Source organism: Danio aesculapii, chromosome 9 (genome assembly GCF_903798145.1).
Source record: "Danio aesculapii chromosome 9, fDanAes4.1, whole genome shotgun sequence".
Classification (NCBI taxonomy): Eukaryota; Metazoa; Chordata; class Actinopteri; order Cypriniformes; family Danionidae; genus Danio; species Danio aesculapii.
This window is the reverse complement of record NC_079443.1, coordinates 55,996,909-56,020,657: the sequence shown is the minus strand read 5'-3', so window position 1 is coordinate 56,020,657 and position 23,749 is coordinate 55,996,909.

Sequence of the window (23,749 nt, the reverse complement as noted above, 5' to 3'; positions counted from 1 at the left end):
TATATATATATATATATAGTCATTCTATAAAGTCTTATTTATTCCCAATGTCATTTATAGTAATAATAATATTCATTTTCTTTTCGGCTTAGTCCCTTTATTAATCAGGGGTCGCCATTGCAGAATGAATCGCCAACTTAGCCAGCATATGTTTTACACAGCGGATTTTTATGTTTTCCAGCTGCAACCCATCACTTGAGAAACACCCATACTCACTTAATCACACACATTCCTTATGGACAATTTTAGCTTACCCAATTCACCTATAGCGCATGTGTTTGGGTTGTGGGGGAAACCGGAGCACCCAGAGGAAACCCACGTGAATGCAGGGAGAACATGCAAATAATAATAATAATAATAATAATAATAATAATAATAATAATAATAATAACAAGAAGAAGAAGAAGAAGAAGAAGGAGTACAAGAAGAAGGAGAAGAATTTTGGTGACACAGTGGCTCAGTGGTTAGCACTGTCGCCTCACAGCAAGAAGGTTGCTGGTTCAAGTCCCGGCTGGGTCAGTCCAAAGTCCAAATACATGTGCTATAGGTAAATTGAATAAATTAAATTGGCCGTAGTGAATGTGAGTGTGTATTGATGTTTCCCTGTTCTGGGTTACTACTGGAAGGGCATCCGCTGTGTAAAAACATATGCTAGAATAGTTGGCGGTTCATTCGGCTGTGGCGCCCCTGATGAATAAAGGGGCTAAGCCGAAGGAAAATGAATGAATGGATTTTTTTTAAAAAATACTTTAAACTACAACAATTTTATTGTAAATTTGTAAGAAATGTCATCATTAGTTTACATTTTCAAATACATTTTAAATTCAGTGAAAGACTTTATGTTTTTTATAGGTTTTTGTTCTCGCAAAAATGTAAGACTATTGAAACAAAGGAAAATACATGACAACTACATGAACAAACAAAGAAAAATGTGTGTCATTTAACCTACATGTATTTCTGTGACAGAAATGTGTTACATGATCCATGGGAAATCACGCTATTGATCAAGAAACTTAATTATCAATATCAGTTTTGTAATCAGCATGTGCTTTTTCATATTTTGCCATAAACCTAGATCAATTAAAACAAAGATTGTTTATTTGCAATATAACTATTTTCTAACATCAGCAATGTCTCTACTGTCACTTTTCATAAATGTAATGCTGTCTAAAACGTAATCCATCCAAATCCACATTAGATTATAAACACTAACAACTCCCCCTTTTTTAAATCTGCAAAAATAACATCTAATTTCAGTCTTTTCTCTCTTGGCACAGTCCCATTTATAAATGCTAGAAACCCCCCAGTTAGCTTCATTTAATGCAAACTAAAATGATCCATGTTGTCCTAACACACATGGATTAGTTAAACAAGCATCCTCACTTTTTGCTGCTTGCTCAATTTACTTCAAATGAGCTCATTTTAATTAAGCAAATTGAGCAGGCAGCAACACAAACATTTGGTTTTTTTATTTTGAGTGAAGATGGATTGCTTTAGTGACACAAAACAATGCATAATTCCTCAAATCCATAGCTGATACTCTAAAACTCCAACATAGGCTCAATCTGAAAACGTAGTCCCATATACAATTCTGGAGATCGCGAATTATGTAGTCAGAGGTACGTATGGCTGCATTTTGTATTTAAAACAAATGCTACGTGGCAGTACGACACAGTTCCTTTTCGCGCTTACAAGCTGACTGCTTACCTCCGTAAGGACGGCTTTCCCGGTGTTTCCAGTTTGCCTAGTTTGCAGCGTATGTCGGCAGACTTGAGATGCAGAGAGTAATTGACTGCGATCAGGGGTTCAAGTCTAGCCAAAAACAGTTCTTGTAATTAGGTAAATAGCAGGGTGAGAATGGTAAAATCTGAAAAGTGGTAAAAATCAGGTAGCCGCGAGGGAACTGTCGGTTGGGTTTAGGGAAGTGGGTGGGCGCTGGTAAATCAGTGCTTTTTAAAACACTATCGGTTGGTTTAGAGAAGGGGGTGGTTGAGGGATCGGTCAGCCGGTTGGTCAATCAGTCAGTCGACAGCGGCCTCTGGTGAATTTACATGAGAACAGCAGGCGTGAATGGCACTTGCGGGAGAAATTTGAGATCTTAAAAAGCATACACAGCAGCTTCTGGTGGCTTCGCAAAAACAAAAACAGCAAAGAATGTAGCTCCTGGGACGTATTTGGCACTCTCCAGAAATCTATATAGGGCTACGTTTTCAGAATGAGCCTGGGTTGCTGATAGCTGATGCACGTGCAGTTGTTTTTCCTCCAAAATTATTAGGATTGTTTGCTAAAGGTGTCAATTTTAAAGCTGATCGAACACAAATAAATTATAAAATTGCTTAAAATATTAATATTTTCTATTTTCTTTAAAGTCTGATATAATTTCTTCCCAAATGTCATTTTCTAAAAATAAAAAATAAATAAACAATAATAATAGATTCATTAAATGCTCTAATTGACAACATGTTTATTGTAGTATTTGTTTAGCAAAACACCTAATTATTCAAATGCACAGCTGATACTGTGATAGCTGATGCATGTGCTGTTGTTTTCCCTCCAACACAATGTCACTTCCTTTACAAATAAGTCAATATTGTCTTTTGTTTGCTAAATGAAATGAAAGGGGTGTCCTTTATATATATATATATATGTATATAGGCAAATTGAACACAATTACATTGTGAAATCGCATAAAATGCTACTACTTGTTTTATTCTTTAAATTCTAATTATTTTCCCCATGTCATTTAATAAAGTTGTATTAATTATAATAATATACATTTTTAAATGCTCTAATTGACAACGTTTATTGTAGTTTTTGTTTTAGTGATGCAAAACTCATAATAAATACAATCCACAGCCGATACTGTGCTGATGCATGTGCTGTTGTTTTCCTTCCAAAATGATTTCATTTCCTTTAGAAATATGTCATATTGGTTGCGTCCGAAACGGCATACTTCCATACTATACAGTACGCTAAAATCAGTATGCGAGCAGAGTAGTATGTATGAAATTCATAGAATTCAAAAATCAGTATGCGAGAAGTACCCGAATGACTTACTACTTCCAGCGAGATTCTGATGTGCGCATCCCTTGCATGCTGCGCTATCCCATGATGCCCTGCAAGAGAATTCATGAGTGAGAGTGAAGTGACACAACTGATGCAAGTATAGGGCACGTGACCATGACAAAATGCCGGATGTAGTACATCCGAATTCCATTCTTCTGATATTCATACTGTATAGAGAGTACTTTTTTAACGGCTGAGTAGTACGTTTAAATTCAAATGCAGTACCTACTGAGTAGTAGGCGGTTTCGGACGCAGCCATTGACTTTTGTTTGCTAAAGTAGAAAAAGGTGTTCATTTTATAAGCTGATCGAACACAATTAAACTATAAAATTGCATAAATTGTTAATATTGGTTTTATTCTTTAAAGTCTGATAACATATATATATATATATATATATATATATATATATATATATATATATATATATATATATATATATATATATATATATATATATATATATTAAATGCTCTAATTGACAACATGTTAATTGTAGTTTTTTTTTGGTGACACAAATCACAATAGGTATCAAATTCATGACTGATGCATATGCTGTTGTTTTCCCGCCAAAATGATGTCACTTCCTCTAGAAATATCTCAGTATTGTCTTTTGTTTGCTAAATGGATTGACAGAGGTGTCTATTTTATATATTTAAGCTGATCGAACACATATCAGACATACTTATACAGTATGTTTAAGCTGATTGATCGCAATTAAATGAAATTAAGTGTAATTGTGTTAAAAGGATCAATAAAAATAGCTGCTTATAAATTGTTTGTATTTTCATCGTTAACAGCAGTGTGGCACACAAAAAATGTCCATCCACACACACTACAGTATAAGTAGTTAGATGTTTTTAATTTGCCCTGTTGATTGACTTCATCATGTTTTACTGCAGCAGGAATGACTGTTGATGTTAGTCATTATGGCTTCATCTAAACACTGCTGTTTCTGACAAGTATTTAGATGTGTGTGTGAGAGATGTATATGTGAGAGAGAGAGTGTGTAAAGTGACACAAGTATGCATTTATTTGTGTATTCAAGCTGCCCTCTACTGTTGATTGTCTCAATGACAAGACAAAGAATGATAACAATAGAGCTCAGGAAACGCAAGTGATTGTGTGATTTAGAGGAAGAAAAAAAAGACTAGGCTCAGTGTCACAGGATCTAAAATGTAGTCAAAAGTCCAATAACATTAATTGTTTTTTCTATAATATTTCATATTTGGGTAATGCTTTAGAATAAGGTTGTATTAGTTAATGTGAGTTAATTTACTAACATGAACAAACAATGAACAAGTACATTTATTACAGTATTTGATCATGTTAGTTAATGAAAATACAGTTGTTTATTGTTCGTTCGTGTTACGTCATGATGCATTAACTAATGTTAACAAGCATAAATGTTAGTAATGCAATAGTTAATGTTGAACTATGATTAATAAATGTTCTACAAGTATTGTTCTGGATTAGTTAGTAAATACATTAACTTACATTAACTGATGAAACCTTATTGTAAAGTGTGACCCATATTTGCTACTAATAAGCAAATGGTAAATATGTCTGATTTTTATTTATTGAACTTAATTGCTGAATTCAGCGAACTATTGATCAAACTGAATAAAAGCATCTGCCAAATTAATTGTCAGATATGTTTTAGATCGTGCAGTTGTATAGAAATTAGTAATATCGTTTAAAACAAAGGCTTTAATTTTTGCATTATAGAATATTATAGATGTCAAATGTGATATATTTCTAGTTAAGTTTGTCTATTTTTAACCAAATCTGGGCTGAAACAACCCAACAGATAGCTAAAATAATATGAAAATAAAAACAAGCAATTGAAAATGCTCAGTTCCTCTGGATTTACTGTACATGGTTTAGGTTTTGAGTACAATGTTAATATTTTTGTTATTCTATAAAGTCTGATAATATTTTAACTGTTTCTATTCAAAACTATTGTCGTTTCTCCAAATACTGAGCTTGTAAAATTATTTAGTTTTTTCCAAATTTTTCATTGGTTGTAATTAAAAATCATGGTTATTTCACCAAATATTGATTTCTTAACTCTCCTGCGGTTAAAACATTGGTAATGCATTTTCCAAAAGTGAATATCAACATGTTTGATAACATGGCATCTTGTTAGTTTATGCATAAAATACTCTTATTATAAATTTTGTATGCATGGTTATTTTCTACCAGTGCGAAAATGAATGCAAGTATTTACATTATGCATCAAATATAGTCAACATTAACATATCAACGAATTAAAAAACTGAAAATCTACCTCACACCTTTTTAACATACTGAAAACCCAAATGGTGAGAGCCAAAATGATGAATCAAAAGCTTTTACACAAGCAGATGAAAATACTAATAAATAGAAGGTGCTCTACATGCACAAATACGAAACACCATTATACAGAACACGAATGAAAGACAGATGAATTTTTATCATGTAACGTAACAAAACCAAAGAGAAAGTGCAGAAGAGATGTATTTATCTCAAATGCTAAGACTTTAGCTTACAAATACTGTTCTAATATGAGATTTACTACAGTTGTATATAATAGACAATGTTAAACTAGACCCCTTTAAAAAATTACTGTATGTGAAGCTGGACCACAAAACCAGTGTCATTTTATTTATTTTCAAATTGAGATTTATGCATGACTCGAAAGCTGAATAAATAATAATAATAATAAAACATCTTGAAGAAAATCATCTTTCAAGTTGTCTAAGTGACATGCTTAGCAATGCACATTACTAATCGAAAATTGAGTTCTGATACATTTACAGTATGGAATCAATTGAATATGATATTTACTTGATATTCTAATAAATATTTTAAGAAAATTCTGCAATTTTTTTGGCCCCTACAATGTATTTTTGACTATTGCCAAAAATAAACCCGTGCAACGTAAGACCAGGGTGACTTTTAGCATAAAATAATTTTTAAATATGCATCGTTGCGAATGTTAGATGCTTTTATCTTCATTAGGAATGTAAATTTGACCTTAATAGCTTCCATACAGCTTTTTTTGTTTTTTCCACACCTGACAATTACATTAGTATTTCTGTAGCGGCTTAACTAGTTGCAAACAATTTATATTAGTTAAAGAAAAACAATCAAAGTAAACAACACTACATTTATTTTGTTTAAATACATTTACTGTAGCTCATATAAACTGTTTGCAACCAGTTTATTTAAACAAAAGCAGTAAATGATTTGATGAATCACAATAAATCATATTTTTCAGTGTAGGACAGGACAATGTGCGGCAGAGACACAACTATTTAATAATCTAAATACAGAGAAAATCATCTTTAAAATTGTCTAAGTGAAGTGCTTAGCAATGCACATTATGAATCAAAACGTGAGTTTAGAAACATTTACAGTAGGAAATTAATTGAACATGATATATTCTAATGATTTTGCTATTAATAAAAAATCTGCAATTCTGGCCGCTACAATGTATTTTTGATTATTGCCAAAAATAAACCCGTGCAACTTAAGTCCAGGGTCACTTTTAGCATAAAATAATTTTTAAATATGCATCGTTGCGAATGTTAGATGCTTTTATCTTCGTTAGGAATGTAAATTTGACCTTAATAGCTTCCATTGAGCTTTTTTGATTTTTCCACACCTGACAATTACATTAGTATTTCTGTAGCGGCGTAACTAGTTGCAAACAATTTATATTAGCTGAATTTAATCAATCAACTTAAGTTGAACATTACTACATTTAATTTGTTTGCTTAAATTCAGCTCATATAAACTGATAGACCAGTTTACTTAAACAAAAAAAAGTAAATCATTTGATGAATCACAATGAATCATTTTTTTCAGTGTTTTTTTTTTTCAGTGTAGGACAGGACAATGTGCGGCTGAGACACAACTATTTAATAATCTAAATACAGAGAAAATCATCTTTAAAATTGTCTAAGTGAAGTGCTTAGCAATGCACAATATGAATCAAACATTGAGTTTTGAAACATTTACAGTAGGAAATTAATTAAACATGATATATTCTAATGATTTTGCCATAAGAGGAAAAATATGCAATTTTGGCCCCTAGAATGTATTTTTGACTATTACCAAAAATAAAGCATTGCAATTTAAGACCAGGGTCAAAAAATTATTTTTAAATATGCATCGCTGCGAATGTTAGAAGCCTTTTGTCTTCGTTAGGAATGTAAATTTGACCTTAATAGCTTCCGTACAGCTTTTTTTTCCACACCTGACAATTACATTAGTATTTCCGTAGCAGCGGCGGCGGCGCATGCACCATGAATCCTAATGGTGGCCCGGGACCACAAAGACCAGTTCCATATGCTAACTAGGCCAGCGTCGGCGATCCGTTCGCCTCTCGCCATTTCCATATCATCAGAATTCAGTTACCTGACATAATAACAGAGATGCGCGGCTCTGATGTGTCAGCTCCATGTATACGTTGGCAGCAAGAAGCAGCCACACTCAAAGTCAAGTGGATGTTAATGCCTCCCACACTCAAAGTCAGACTGATTTACCTCACAAAGCTTTGCGCGCTTTAATACGATGACTCCTCCACACAGAGCCCCTCTTTAAAGAGGAAATTGTGGTTTTTAACCCCAGAATATTATCTTCTTTCTTTCTTCTCCTCGTTTCTGTGGGCAAACGCCCGCGAGGTATTTGGCAAGGCCGGAACAGCCCCGACTCTGATAATCCCGGCTCTTTAAGTGCTGATAAGACAAGCAATTTAATGTAATTATAAACCTGGTGGCACAAATGGAACGGCAGTATTTTTTGCGCATACGCTAAAGTACACTCGACGATTTGAATCGTGCTCAGAAGCCGCTCCTCCAATTACCTCCGAGATGACAATACAGCCATAAAAGTAATTTTGCTCAAAATTTGACATTATCAACATAATTGGCTCTTACCGAAGGCTTGCGTGACACATTCATCAAATCGCCGGCTATAAATACAACCGCGCAACGCGTTAAGAGGCTGAGCAAACACAGCTCATCTCTCAAATAAACGTTGTTGACTAACACTATCATTACCTCGGCGCTTAATTACTTTTTGCTTTTTTGATTTAATTGCTTCAATAAAAAGAATCTGTAATGCATTTTTAATTACACTGTCCAAGTGACCTATGTAGAGAGAATTTTACAACAGTGGGCCAATAATTAGCCTGTCATAGCTCAGTTAGCGAGTATTGTGAAGCTGTCCTCTCGCTGCACTGCCTCCGGCGTGATGGCCGCGCGAGCGTCGCGGAGTTTAGCTCTCATTCTTTTTACAATGCTCTGACAATAAGAGCCGTAGCAGAAGATGTGGGTTGTCTAATTTGGGTTGTGTCAGGCATTCAGAGGCTCCGGCGAGGAGGAATCCGTCTGGATCAATGCAAGCATTTGGGTTTAAGAAGGCCTCCGGTCGACCCTTGGCCTCCTGCAAACTTTGCTCCAGTGTCAGTGCATGTATTGTTGGGGGAATGTCTGATTTTGAAGTTTGTCATTCGGATTCTCTCTTTTTCTTTGTAAAGAAAGTTGAGTTATCATCAATGATAAGTTCTGATTGTGTCAGTAAACACATACTAAGCCTGTTTCTGTCTCAGAATAATATAAATTAAGCGTCAAACGTCAAATTTAAACTAGAAATTACGTCACGTTAATGTTGCTATAAAAACAAAAGACAATTGAAACTAAAAATATACAGCGTTACAATTAATACGAATATAAGAAGTCAAGTTAGTTGAGAAATTAAAATGTAAACAATAAACAACGTGTCAGGCATTCAGAGGCTTCGGTAAGGAGGAATCTGTTTGGGTCAATGCAAGTGTTTGGGTTTAAGAAGGCCTCCGGTCGACCCTTGGTCTCCTGCAAACTTGGCTCGAGTGTTGGGGAAATGTCTCATTTTGAAGTTTGTCATTTGGATTGTTTTCGTTTTTTGAAAAGAAAGTTATCATCGGTGACAACTTCTGATTGTGTCAGTAAACACATACGGAAGTCTGTTTCCATCTGAGAATAAAATAAATTAAGCGTCAAACATCAAATTTAAAGTACAAATCACATCACGTAAAAAACGTAAAAAAATAAACAGTCAAAATCAAGCTGATATATTATGCACGTGTCAGGCATTCAGAGGCTTTGGTGAGGAGGAATCTGTCTGGATCAATGCAAGCATTTGGGTTTAAGAAGGCCTCCGGTCGACCCTTGGCCTCCTGCAAACTTTGCTCCAGTGTCAGTGCATGTATTGTTGGGAGAATGTCTAATTTTAAAGTTTGTCATTCGGATTCTCTCTTTTTCTTTGTAAAGAAATTTGAGTTGTCATCAATGATAAGTTGTGATTGTGTCAGTAAACACATACTAAGCCTGTCTCAGAATAATATAAATTAAGCGTCAAACGTCAAATTTAAACTAGAAATGACATCACGTTAAAGTTAATGTAAAAAAAAAACTAAACTAAAAATATAGAGCGTCACAATTAATACAAATATACAAATTAATAAAAGTCAAGTTAGTTGTGAAATTAAAATGTAAACAATAAACAACGTGTCAGGCATTCAGAGGCTTCAGTTTCTGTTTGGGTCAATGTAAGCGTTTGGGTTTAATAAGGCCTCCGGTCGACCCTTGGTCTCTCGCAAACTTGGCTCGAGTGTTGGGGAAATGTCTCATGTAAAAGTTTGTCATTTGGATTGTTTTATTTGTTTTCGTTTTTTGAAAGGAAAGTTATCATTGATGACAACTTCTGATCGTGTCAGTAAACACATACGGAAGTCTGTTTCCATCTGAGAATAAAAGAAATTAAGTGTCAAACATCAAATTTAAAGTACAAATTACATCACGTTATTAATATGAATTTATATTATATTATAAGTAGTCCAGTTGAGGAAATTAAAACGTAAAAAAATAAACAGTCAAAATCAAGCTGATATATTATGCACGTGTCAGGCACTCAGAGGCTTCGGTGAGGAGGAATCTGTCTGGATCAATGTGAGCGTTTGAGTTTAAGGGTGCTTTCACACCTAGAAGTTTGTTTTGGAGCCTGTCTTGTTTGCCCAGTAAGTGCGGTTCATTTGGGTATATGTGAATCCAGCAATCACGCTCAGATACACACATCGGTCTGAGATTGCATGATGGTGGTCTTGGCTCGATTAAAACAAACTCTGTAGCGGATCGATTGTAGTGAGAAAGCAAAACGATCTACAGGTATGAAAGCACCCTAATAAGGAGTCTGGTTGACCCCTGACCTCCTGCAAACTTTGCTCAAGTGTAAGTGCATGTGTTGTTGGGGGAATGTCTAATTTTGAAGTTTGTCATTTGGATTGTTTTCTCTCTTTTTTTATATCAGAGATGAGTTATCTTTGAGGATAAGTTCTGATGGTGTCAGCAAACACATGCAGAACCGTTTCCATCTCAGAATAAAAGAAATTAAGCGCCAAACGTCAAATTTAAAGTAGAAATTACAAGTTAAAGTTGATGTCAAAAAGTCAATTGAAACAAATAATCTAAAGAGTCACAATAAGAATATAAGACAAGCTGAAGAATTAAACATTTTAAAAATAAACAGTGGATATCAAGCTGATATATTCTGCACAACGATAAGCCGAAAGGCTTCTCTCATAGACACGAACATGAAGACAGTAAATATTCGCAGAATCTGAAGGATTCACGAGAAATGCCACATATGAGAAAATGTGCCCCAGTAACGTATTTGAGAGTGTCAAATATGTGCACAGCGACCTCTAGTGGATTTGTGAAAACAAAAACTCAAATAAGACGTACACTATAAAAAACGGCCAAGATTCAACAATAAAAAAAACTGTAAAAATGCTACAGCAAAATTCTGTAACCTGGTTAACAGTAAGTTTCTCTAATATATATATGGTGAATAACCATAAAAATTACATTTCCTAGTAATTGCCTCCGTGAAATTTCGAAACATCGGTACATTAACATGAAAAATTAGTGAAATACTGTTGTTTGCAGTAAAAATTAGACATTTATTTTACAGTTTGAACTGATTTTAACGGTAAAATACTGGCAACCACAGCTGCCATTTTTTTACAGTAGATTTTGAAGATTTTTTTTTTACTGCAGTGTAGTACAGGGTACTTATTTGTCGGATCTTAAAAATGTAGTCTTGGGCACATATTTCCAATGAGCCTGGGCTGAAAAAGTCACTTTGTAAGATAGAAAAGCAGAATTGTGAAAGGTGAATTATAAAGATACACATGTGAGAAATAATCTTTCAATTGCAAGAATTTAAAAGTAACAATAAGAATTTATTTATTTTTTACTCTCAGGTGAAAAAGGCTTTCGTAAACAGCTTGTACCTATAGTAAAACCAGTTTAATGCACACCCTCAAGTGCCTTTTATTGTTTGATTTCATTATTGGCAACTCGCACACATCACACCTAATGCGCCGCTGCTCATTCTTAAAGATGTTGGAGGGTAAAGTGCAAAATAATGGCTTTCTTTCCACTCGCTGGGTTTAATATACTTCTGGCCGACTGCACCTCGCGGTTATTCATATTCATACAAAAAGCACAGAAGCGTTTCTCCAGTTCTCCACATTAACCTGCGTCAGTGAACAAACACACAGAAAAAAACGACACACCGGCCTGACCCTCCCAGCTCTTCATTGGCAGGTATTATTTCTGATACAATAAATAAAACAGGAAGGAGAGCTGGGAAACAATAGGTGCTGCTGCTGGTGCTGCTATTCCCCACACCGGAGTCTCAGATCATTGCACAGCATCTCTCTGCCGTGTGCAGCCATGTCAGCGTGAGGTCCAGCCAGTGTGCATGTGACAGTCAGCAGGAAACATGGTGATATTTGTAATATGTCCAGGACAAATGTCTCTTCATTTGATCCCTCGCTGAGAGGATCCCGGTAGCAGGTAGTCTGTCAGGTGCCGCTTCAATAAAGATCAATCACAGTCCCTAATCAGGCCGGTCTCATGAGGGAAAACATCGCTGTTGAGACCTTTATCCACACGCACCTAGAAGAAGACACTCCGCTGATGCCTGCACCTCTGTCTCAGGATCCCAGCAATACTCTATCTGGATGATTCTGGATGATGCGCTCACATTTTTATAAAACAACAATGCATATATGTTTACAATAGTTTATATCAGGGACAAAGTACATCCTGGAGGTTGTTATCTCAGTATAAACCTGACACAAAGCGGAGCACTGTTGTACAAGTCTAAAGGGTTTATTCTACAAAAGCAGAGTCCTGGATGTATCCCACTTATTACACAGCTACTTGCCACAAAACATAAAAATTACACACAATACATTCTGAGCCATAATAGTTTATTAAATCTTTAATTAAATGCAAGCTAACAGAAATGGAAACAGCTGATGGAGTATACACTAACCTGTGTATTATTCAGTCACAAGATGGCGCCAAACGGTCAAAAACACAAAGCTGACAGAAACTAAAACAGCTGATGGAGTATACACTAACCTGTGTATTATTCAGTCACAAGATGGCGCCAAACGGTCAAAAACACAAAGCTGACAGAAACTAAAACAGCTGATGGAGCATACACTAACCTGCACATTATTCAGTCACAAGATGGCGCCAAACAGTCAGAAACACAAAGCTGACTGAAACTAAAACAGCTGAATGAAGTATACACTAACCTGCGCTTAAGTCAGTCACAAGATGGCGCCAAACAGTCAGAAACACAAAGCTGACAGAAACTAAAACAGCTGAATGAAGTATACACTAACCTACGTATTATTCAGTCACAAGATGGCGCCAAACAGTCAAAAACACAAAGCTGACAAACAAAAACAGCTGAATGAAGTATACACTAACCTACGTATTATTCAGTCACAAGATGGCGCCAAACAGTCAAAAACACAAAGTTGACAGAAACTAAAACAGCTGAATGAAGTATTTACTAATGTACGTATTATTCAGTCACAAGATGGCGCCAAACAGTCAAAAACACAAAGCTGACAAACTAAACAGCTGAATGAAGTATTTACTTATCTACGTATTATTCAGTCACAAGATGGCGCCAAACAGTCAAAAACACAAAGCTGACAGAAACTAAAACAGCTGAATGAAGTATTTACTAATGTACGTATTATTCAGTCACAAGATGGCGCCAAACAGTCAAAAACACAAAGCTGACAAACTAAACAGCTGAATGAAGTATTTACTTATCTACGTATTATTCAGTCACAAGATGGTGCCAAACCGTCAAAAACGCAAAGATGACAGAAACAAAACTGGCTGAATGGAACATACACTAACCTACATAATATTAATTCACAAGATGGCACCAAACAGTCAAAAACTGCGGTGTGATAGACAAGAAGATACATATAAAATATGAATTCAAGTATATTGATGTGAACGTATTCACTGACATTCAAGGTGATTCAAAGTTTTCGGATAAGCCTGCGTTATTTAGCAGTTGTTATCTGGGAATAACATAACTTGTCAGAAGCCATTATTCCAGACAGCTGTGTAATACGTAAGAGAAAATCAATGGATTGGAGAGCTGTAAAGGAGTTTAAATGCACGATGCGGAGGGAAAGAATCACCCAACATGAAATGCATTTAAATCCTTTAACACACTGCAAGATGTTGATTGTCCCACTTATTCTGTGGTCATTTGCTAAGTTATGGGCAAGTTAAAACTAGTTTCGCTCACCGCAGCACAATATTTGACTGATATTTGATCAATTATATGTTAAATGTCCTAGTCCCCACAATGAATCATCAGTCAAAGGCACAAATAGAGAGAGGGAGATGGAGGGAGATTTATGCATGTAAATCAGGATGACATGGGAATATCTAATAGCTCATATTGACATCTGCAATGAGTCAGTAAGCTCTGTTCTGCAATTGCTTTAGAACTTCCCAATTCATTTGTCTATGGAGAATGAGAAACATAAGTAAACAATCAAACTGCATGCTCTACAAACTATTGTGTTTATTGAAGAGCCCCTATTTTGTATGATATAAGTTATAAAGGTTTAAACATATTGGTTTTGAGGGTCTGCAACAACAGGCTGATATGTGCATGTAAGGTCAAACAACACGTTCATTGTCTTATAATATGCATTTATTTTTACCTGATTATCCCTATGACTCCCATATGATTTGTTCAGCGATTCATTTGTTCATGTGAGGCTAGTCTGTTGTGATTGGTCGACTGGGTTCAGTGAACAACAGAGAGAAACCACAGCTATGAAGTAGCACACAGAGTATGTGAGAGCCCAATGCAGGAATGCAATAAAGCAATTCAGTTAAACACCAGCATATTACTATACTTATAACGCTAACTCCAAGTAATAACAACGACAAACATTCAGTATTAATTTACACAGTGGCAAAAGTTTAACTATTTTGAAAGCTGACCGCATCACGTGTCTGTAGGAACAGATGATGGTGGCTATAGCAAAGGCAAACGATACAGGATCGAGAGTTCCGAAACGCATTTAAATCGGTAAAGGAAAAAGCACGCGTCACATTTTCAACATGGTTATGCATGCAATATGTGAATATCCATATACAGATTTAACCTGAGAGATACAGTACAAGCACTGACCAATAATAGACACGTGATTACAAGCAGCACGGGATGATTACAAGTTACAACACACAATTAAATGCACATTTTGCACTACACAAAACGAGGCAACAATTTTAATTACACTTGCATGTTATGATCCGAAAGAAGAAGAAACTGGTCCAAAAGAACTGTAACAGTTACTGACAAAGTCAAAGTCCCAGTCAAAGTCCTATACATAATAGCCTCTGCTGCTCCTTCCTTTAAAAGCAAACAGCCGACGAATCCCATGTTGCAGTGTAGGTTATTGTATCAAAAATCAGATGACAGGAACAAATACAAGACTAGCTTGGCTATACTGTGATATTGTTGTTGTGATGTCCTACTAGAGCTGCACAATATATAATTTCAGCATCAATATCGCAATGTGTGCATCCGAAATAGTCACATCACAGGATGTGCAATGTTGCTTTGCTTTTTGCTTTTAAGAATGCATGAGACTTATGGAGTAACTCCAATGTTTAACCAAAACAGAGTGAAAGTTTATCATTTGCATGTGTTTTAAAGGTATTTCAAGAGAGATTGAAGCATTCGGGCACAAAAACATTTGTTACTTTAATAAACGATACTTTAATAACCTACTTAATTATTAATACAATGAAGTCTATACATTGTTATTTTACATTTTCTGTACCTGAATACTGTTTGACACTGCAGAAAACCATGACGCTGTTTGTTTTACTTTTTTCTTTGCTCTTTTGTATTTATTTTTGTTTGCAATTTGTGTGATTTTTTTATACATGATTCATTCCCCTATAAAATCACCATACTCAGTCTAAATTCAAGATTTCTTTCCAAAATAGTGCTATTCAATTATGAAACTGTATTCATATCGCAATACATATTGCAGAAAAACTAAATATCGCAATATCCAATTTTCTTCAATGTCGTGCAGCCCTAGTCCATACCTGTCAACATTGTGATATGAAAATAAGAGATAACCCCCCCTAAAATTGACTAAATCTGTTCATCGGTTGAAACAGTCAGTAATATTTTTTTATCGTTATTATGTTACAGTTTAGACTATTAAATGGATTAAACTACTAAAATCAATATCTATTATAAAGAAATTGATTGCTTTTCCTACCTTTTTATGCTCAATTAAAACAAATTTTGGTGTGTTTTAAAGAAAACCCACAAAGATTGACATGTTTAGATATTATTATTATGTTTATTTCATATGTCTGTTCAAACACGCACCCAAAACCCAGCATGTCCACTTTCGCTCCGCTTCAAATCGCATATAGAATCCGTTTGGGAAACAGCATCTATTTATCAATATGGAGCGTGTCAGCTGACAGTCCAACAGACAGTCACACACTGCTACATGAACTGTTTTAAGGATTGCATAGGAGGGGCAACGGCGCCTGTGATGGAAAGGAAGGGAATCCTGCTGCTTTTATATTTATTTCCAAGTGTTTTTATGCCTAAATGAAATGTAAGCACAGAACAGATTCACATTTAAGAGCAAGGGTCATCTCCTGGTGGTTCACCTTTATGGGTTGCGTATAGGGAGGATCAGCTCTTTGATGTTTATTGCCACCCTTCATAGAAGGATTGAAACTACGAGAGAAATAGAGGAAAATACCTTTACAGGATAATAGCAGGAAAGAATTGTAAAATACAAGAGAATCCTGGGAAAACGGGAGGGTTGACAGGTATGATAATGTCAATAGGTACAATATACACAATAAATATTGAAATATAAAAAATAAATAATAAATTAAAGGGCAATCAAACACCTGTATTTCCACATGCATCTGAAAATCCCTGCAGTGACAGTCTCACACTCTCAGAAATAAAGGTACGCAAGCTGTCACTGGGGTGGTACCTTTTCAAAAGGAACACATTTGTACTTAAAGGGTCCATATTAATACCTCAAAAGTACATATTAGTGCCAAAAAATTTTAAGAGGAACACTTTTGTACTTTTTAGGTACTAATATGTACCCCTTGAAGTATTAATATGGACCTTGTAGGTACAAATTTGTACCTTTTGAAAAGGTACCACCCCAGTGACAGCTCGCGTACCTTTATTTCTGAGAGTGCAGAAGACCATCAAGAATCAAGTCTAAAAAAACATAACAGAAAGAACACTTAATGCATATTTTAAACCACAAAATAACTGAAAACATAAGATGCATGTAATTTCATTGCATAAATCTAAAAGCGACTACAGAATAAAAGGCCAATTATACTAGTCAAAAAACTTTACTTAAGCCATGTAATGGGTTTGTGTAAAAAAATGTTCATGCGTTCAATTTAATGCATTAAAGAATGAAAAGGCAATTTATGCACTTATTAAACACAAGTGAATACATCATACTTGGTTATGAGAGGCACAAAACCAATGGCGTTTTACATTACTGACCTCAACGGCATCATGGTCATTTTTTCCACATGCATCTGAAAGCCACTCCGATGACAAAACTCTTATCAAGTCTTTTTGGGGTCTGAATAATCCAAAAAACAGAATCAAAGCACTTTTCATAATGCATATTTCAACTTACAATACATAAAATATCATAAGGTCATAAAAATGTACATTCACAGCTACATATTCTAAAAATAACTACTGAACAGGTTTATTGCATTGTGTGTGCTTCACTTTAAAAGCCAACCCAGAATAAAATGATTTAAAATAAAACTAACTGAATTAATCACAGTAATGCCTTCAGATCCAATTATATACTTTTGAATTATGAACCGAAGCTAAATCATACATTATTAATGCCTTTACTGTCACTATTCCAGAATATGGTCCTGCATTGATTTAGTCTCACTTGTATTTTGCAGCTTACAGAAAGACTATACTGCACCCTAAAGTTTGCATTTAAAATCATGTATCTTACAAATATGAGAATGCACAAATCTGTTGCAATACATCTGCCACAATGTTTTAGGTAATGAAAATGAGATGTTTTCATTATTACTTAAAACATGCTAAACTTGTGGCAGATGTAGAAGAGAGATGGTTAAAGTACACTACCTGACTGAAGTCTTGTCGCCTATCCAAGCTTTAGGAACAACAAATAATAACTTGACTTCTAGTTCGTCTTTTGGTATCAGAAGTGGTTTATATGAAAGGCAAAGGCCTCTAGATTACACTTATTTTACCAAAATAAAATATGATCATGCCTTGATTTTTAATGATTTAATTAGGACAGTAAGGCTTGACTTTGCTTAGACAAAAGTCTTGTCACTGAACAGAAATAATGTCCAGTATAGAATATAAAGTCATGGTGCAGTGGAAACAGAATGAATATTGTGTCTGACTCCATCATGAGCTTGGAGGACTGCATCCATACATCTCTGCAATGACTCAAATCACTTATTAATAAAGTCATCTGGAATGGCAAAGAAAGCGTTCTTGCAGGACTCCCAGAGTTCATCGAGATTCTTTGGATTCATCTTCAGTGCCTCCTCCTTCATCTTAACCAGACATGCTCAATAATGTTCATACTGGTGACTGGGCTGGCCAATCCTGGAGCACCTTGACCTACTTTGCTTACAGGAACTTTGATGTGGAGGCTGCAGTATGAGAAGGAGCGCTATCCTGCTGAAGAATTTGCCCTCTCCTGTGGTTTGTAATGTAATGGGCAGCACAAATGTCTTAATACCTCAGGCTGTTGATGTTGCCATCCACTCTGCAGATCTCTCGCACGACCTCATACTGAGTGTAACCCCAAAATGATTTTTCCTTCTGCAAACTTGACTGATTTCTGTGAGAATCTTGGGTTCATGCGGGTTCCAGGAGGTCTTCTGCAGTATTTGTGATGATTGGGATGCAGTTCAACAGATGATTCATTGGAAAAATCTACCTTCTGCCACTTCTCCAAATGATCCACTAGAAGTCAAGTTAATATCTGTTGCTCTTACAATTGGGATTGACAAGACTTTTGTCAGGGAGTGTATAGTCTGTTTCTCACATAAAATATTTTATGGCTACAAAAGGCTTCGATTTATTGCACTGGCTAAAATTTTAACTATTCATGGATAGATCTTTCCCTCTGCTACAGTTAGGAAAAATAATTTGCCTTTATGACCTGATTCAAAAATAGCACGTCAACATGCTATGCCAGGTGTAACATTACAATGAAATATGAACATAAAACATTTGATCCTCATTTTCATCCCACAATTAAGATTTATAAACTCAGAACTGTAAGAAAAAAATACCTAAATGGACACACACTCACAGTTCTGAGAAAAGAGGTTCAAATTGCAAGATATAAACAAATTTTCATAAGAAAAAAAGCAACCCAGGCTTATTCTGAAAACGTACCCCTATATACATTTCTGGAGAACGCCAAATACATCCCAGGAGGTTTTTGTTTTTGCAAATCCACTAGTGGTCGCTGTGTATGCTTTTTCATATCTCAAATTTCTCTAACGAGTGCCATCCGCGCCTGCTGTTCTGATGTAAATCCACAAGAGGCCACTGATTGACTGACCCTCCTTCTTCCCTAAACCCAACCGATAGTTTTCAAAAGCAATCCAGAAAAAGAAAAGCCCTTGCGGCTGCCTGATTCTTACCACATGTTCAGATTTGACCACATCCTCACACTGTTATTTACTTGTTTATTTAAATTTTTTTGCTTTTGTTTTTTCTTACCCACTTTCTGGAAACATTCATCGCTGGACTTAAACCTCATTGTCATGGTTAACTCCGCTTCAGATCACAAGTCCACTGGGTATGCGGCGAGCCACTGGGCAAACTGGTAACATCGGAAAAGGCGTCCACACGGAGGATACCGCCCCGTACCATTCACTTTAAAGACGAAATGCAGCCATACCTAGCTCTGGCTACATAATTCGCTCTCTCCAGAAATGTATATAGGGGGGTACGTTTTCACAATGAACCTATGTTGCAAAAAAGGTAACACTTTAGAATAATGGTCCATTAGTTAATGTTAGTTAATGTATTTACTAACATTTAGGAAGTATGAATAATCTTGTAAAGCATCACAGTATTAATCACAGTTCAACATTAAATAATGCATTATTAAAATACAAAGGTGTGCTTGTTAACATTAGCTAACGCACAGAGCGCGAACATTATTTAACTTAAATAACATTAACTAAGGTTAACTAAGTTTAATAAATACCGTAATACAGTAAATGTATTGCTAATTGTTTGTTTGTGTTAGTAAATACATTAACCTATTTAAAACTACCATTATTTTAAAGTGTTACCAAAAAAAAAAAAAAAAAAGATTTGAATGTGTATAAACTTAATTTGGAAAAAAATAATCTGGGGTAAAATATATGGAGATATAAACTGATTAAATATGTAATAAAATGACACAATTCAGTTTTGGCAGGAAAAAGCTTCAAATATTCTGAATTCAAGTACATGAAATGAAGCACAAATAATATGAACCGTTTATTTATTTGCCTTTTTTGGTCAAAAATGTGGCTGAATATACAATATTTATTTCCTTAAGACTTACTTTGTTTATTTGTCAGCTTAGTTTGTAACTCAGGCTTGTGCATTTATCAGGGGAGGTGTCTTTTCTATTAAAGCCCAGACTCAGATATGAATACAAACTGTGCTTGGGAGCACTTGTCCTTTGGGCCACAGCAGCACTATAGTGTGGAGAGCTCTGACCTTCTTATTCTGCTATGGCACTGGCAGGCAGCCATATTGATTGAAGTATTTCTGGACTTCTCTTCCTGAATCTCCAGGTGGACTTGGGGGCCTCGGTCCCTAAGAACCTCAAACCAAAGCTCTCTGCTTTAAATCTCTCCATCCAATAAGGGGAGGAGGGGGAAGAAGAGTAAAGAAAAAAAAAGAAAGAAAGAAGGACCGTCTGTCTTGGGAACGGTGGAGGAGGAAGACGAGGGGGAGTCTACGTTCGGCGCTGAGCTGCTGGAGCGCTGCTGAGAGCATGGACAATTAGATGAGTCCCTAGTGTCTCTTTGCTCTCTGGCTGCCTGGTGGGTTGTTCCATGGGCTGTGAGCCGAGGGATCGGCGCCTGGATGGACCTCGGGCCGAGTGACGGGGGGAAAGCCGTAATCCGCTTCCCCCACCTCAGAGAGCCTCGGGAGAATGGCCAGATTGAGCTCTACTGGACAAAGACTCTCTCTTCCCACTAAGACTGAGGATTCTGACACTCACACACACTGATTGGTGTCATTTCGAGCGGATTTTCCCTCGGCTGGATGTCAGGCGACTTTTTGTTATCCGCACTTGGAGTCGATTTGGGGAAACGTTCAACGTTTTCTGTGTTGTGTGATATTTTCTGAAGAAAACTAGACAGCCATTCTAGTGTTTTCATTACAAAGAAAGCAAGTATCATCAAATTAAGTAGAAAGACTGAAATAATATATTCTTTTAAAACAGACACTCTATTTTAGGGCTCTATTTTAACTGTGTAGGCGCAAAGTGTAGACACGTTTGGCACAATTTGTTGCTATTTTCAGACCAGCTTAACAGTAATTTTCATGTTTTGCGCCCCGTTGTTTAAATAGCAAATCCATTTGCGCCACTTTGTGGACTCCTGGGTGTGCTGGTCTATAAAGGAGGTGTGTTAAGGTGAATTGTTGACATGTTGCTAATTTGAAGAACTGAAATAGCCCTCGCTATTGACCAACTGAAAGCTGGTCTAAAGTTCAGGCCAGAGCACGTTAGTTAAGCACCTATGCAGGTTCAAATGCTTCATACACACAGGATGTACAGCAATACACAAATATCTTTACATATTTAATTCACCTTTGTTTGTATAGCGCTTTTACAATGTAGATTGTGTCAAAGCAGCTTCACATAGAAGATCATAGTAAATTGAAAGTGCCAGTTCAGTTTTCAGTGTTTAGGTTCAGTTCAGCTCACTTCAGTCCGGTTTAATAAGCACTACTGAGAGTCCAAACACTGAAGAGCAAATAAATCGATGCGCAGCTCTACAGATCCAAAACCATGCAAGTCAGTGGCGACAGCGGCACGGAAAAAACTTCACCAATTGGCGAAAGTGAAGAATTAAAAAAACTCGAGAGAAACCAGGCTCAGTTGGGTACGACTATTTCTCATATGGCCAAACGTCTTGTGCAGTGCTGCAGTCTAGGAGCTGGAGAAGCTGGACGTCAGCGAAGACCCGTCTGTCCCTGGAGCATCACAGGAATCAGTCTCATGCTCTCCACTCCTCCATGACCACCACAGCAGCTGCTCAGGATACGGCCTGGTCCAGGATTATGGAAACCTTGGGATCATCTCGTCGCTGGTCTTGGATCGAATTAGTGGCGCTGCATAGTCTCTGAGGGCCTCGGGATGAGTATCCCCAGGTGAAAATATAGAATAAAGAGAATAATTAGCGTAGCTGCTGTTCATAGTGTATATAAACGAGATGAAGAAACCTGCGTGGAGCACATTCATGTATCATTCATACCATCTCTGGGAAACATCCATACACTCCTACATACATACACTACGGACAATTTAGCCTACCCAATTCACCTGCACTGCATGTCTTTGGTCTGTGGGGGAAATCGGAGCACCTGGAGGAAACCCACGCAAACGCAGGGAGAACATGCAAACTCCACACAGAAACGCCAACTGACTCAGCCGAGGCTCGAACCAGTAACCTTCTTACTGTGAGGCAACAGCACTACCTACTGCGGCTGTAGGATTAATTTTTATTTATTATTTACCACAGGCATTTAAAAAAATCATCAGCAAAGTTTGAAATAGCTTGAACAGAGCGATCACGGTATGCAATAACAGATATTTCTGTCACTCAATGCTAGATTACAATCCTCAGAGACCCTCGGGAACAGCCAGATTGAGCTCAACTGGACAAAGACTCTTTTTCTACTAAGACTGAGGATTCTGACACTCACACACACTGATTGGTGTCATTTCGAGCGGATTTTCCCTCGGCTGGATGTCAGGTGACTTTTTTTATCCACACTTGGAGTCGATTTGGGAGAAACGTGTGACATGTTTTCTGAGGAAAAATGGACAGCCGTTCGAGGCTGTAAACACAGACGTTTAGATTACAGTGGCAGCTGTGAAGTGTGTTGAAGAACAGGTTGAAAAAAGTGGTGAAGAAAAAAAAATCACTCAGAAATGTTGTAAATTTAACAAATAATTACAAAAAAGCAAGTATCATCAAATTAAATGTGAATAGTTGAAGTAGGAAGACTGAAATAGACTCGGGTCTTCAGCAACCCGAGATGTTTATTGTTAGACCTCAACCTTATTTATTATAAACATTCATTCATTCATTCCTTCCTTTATTAATCAGGAGTCGCCACAGTGGAATGAACCGCCAACTTATCCAGCATACTGTATGTCTTACGCAGCGGATACCCTTGCAGACGCAAGCCAACACTGGGAAACATCCATACACTCTTACATTCACACATATACACTATGGCTAGTTTTGAATGTGAGGTTGATATGTGATTAGGCATGGGCCGGTATAAGATTCTGACGGTATGATAACCTTGGATATAAATATCATGGTATTGTGATTATTGCTCTAAAATATATTCTTTTTAAATGTCTGAGTAAAAAGTACAAAACAAAACCTTTTCCCCTTTAAACACAATCTATTTTAATTTGAGAAACATTTATAATATTTTGGAGCAGAAAACATGTCAGGCTAAATAATTCAAATGAATAATTGCCTTCTGATGTCTTCATTACTTTCAGAAACACAGATTTCTTTACAATTTAAAATGGAATCTTTGGGATCTTTTCTGCTGGAGATACTGCTGCCCTAAAAAAAAAAAAATGTAAATAAAAAAATCTTACTCGTACCTTAGGAATGCTATGGCAAACAAAATTTTGGACGTACTCACACAATGTATAGTTGCTTTGAACCAGGCCAAAGCACGCTTGTCCGCCCTCTCGTCTCCCCCGACGGCCCGCACTCACATTGCATTGGAGCCTGAGCACGCTTACATCATCGATGATGCGCTGTTCAGTAAACGCTCTCGCTCAGCACAGTGGAGATTTCTTAAGTTATATAATTTTAAGTTGTTTGGGATACAGTGAAACGCAGTCAAATATTTCGCCGAACAGATCAGCCACTTTTGACGCTCATAAACAATCATAAAGTCCTCGTGCTGCAGGTATTAGGAGGTTTGCTAAAGGTGCAG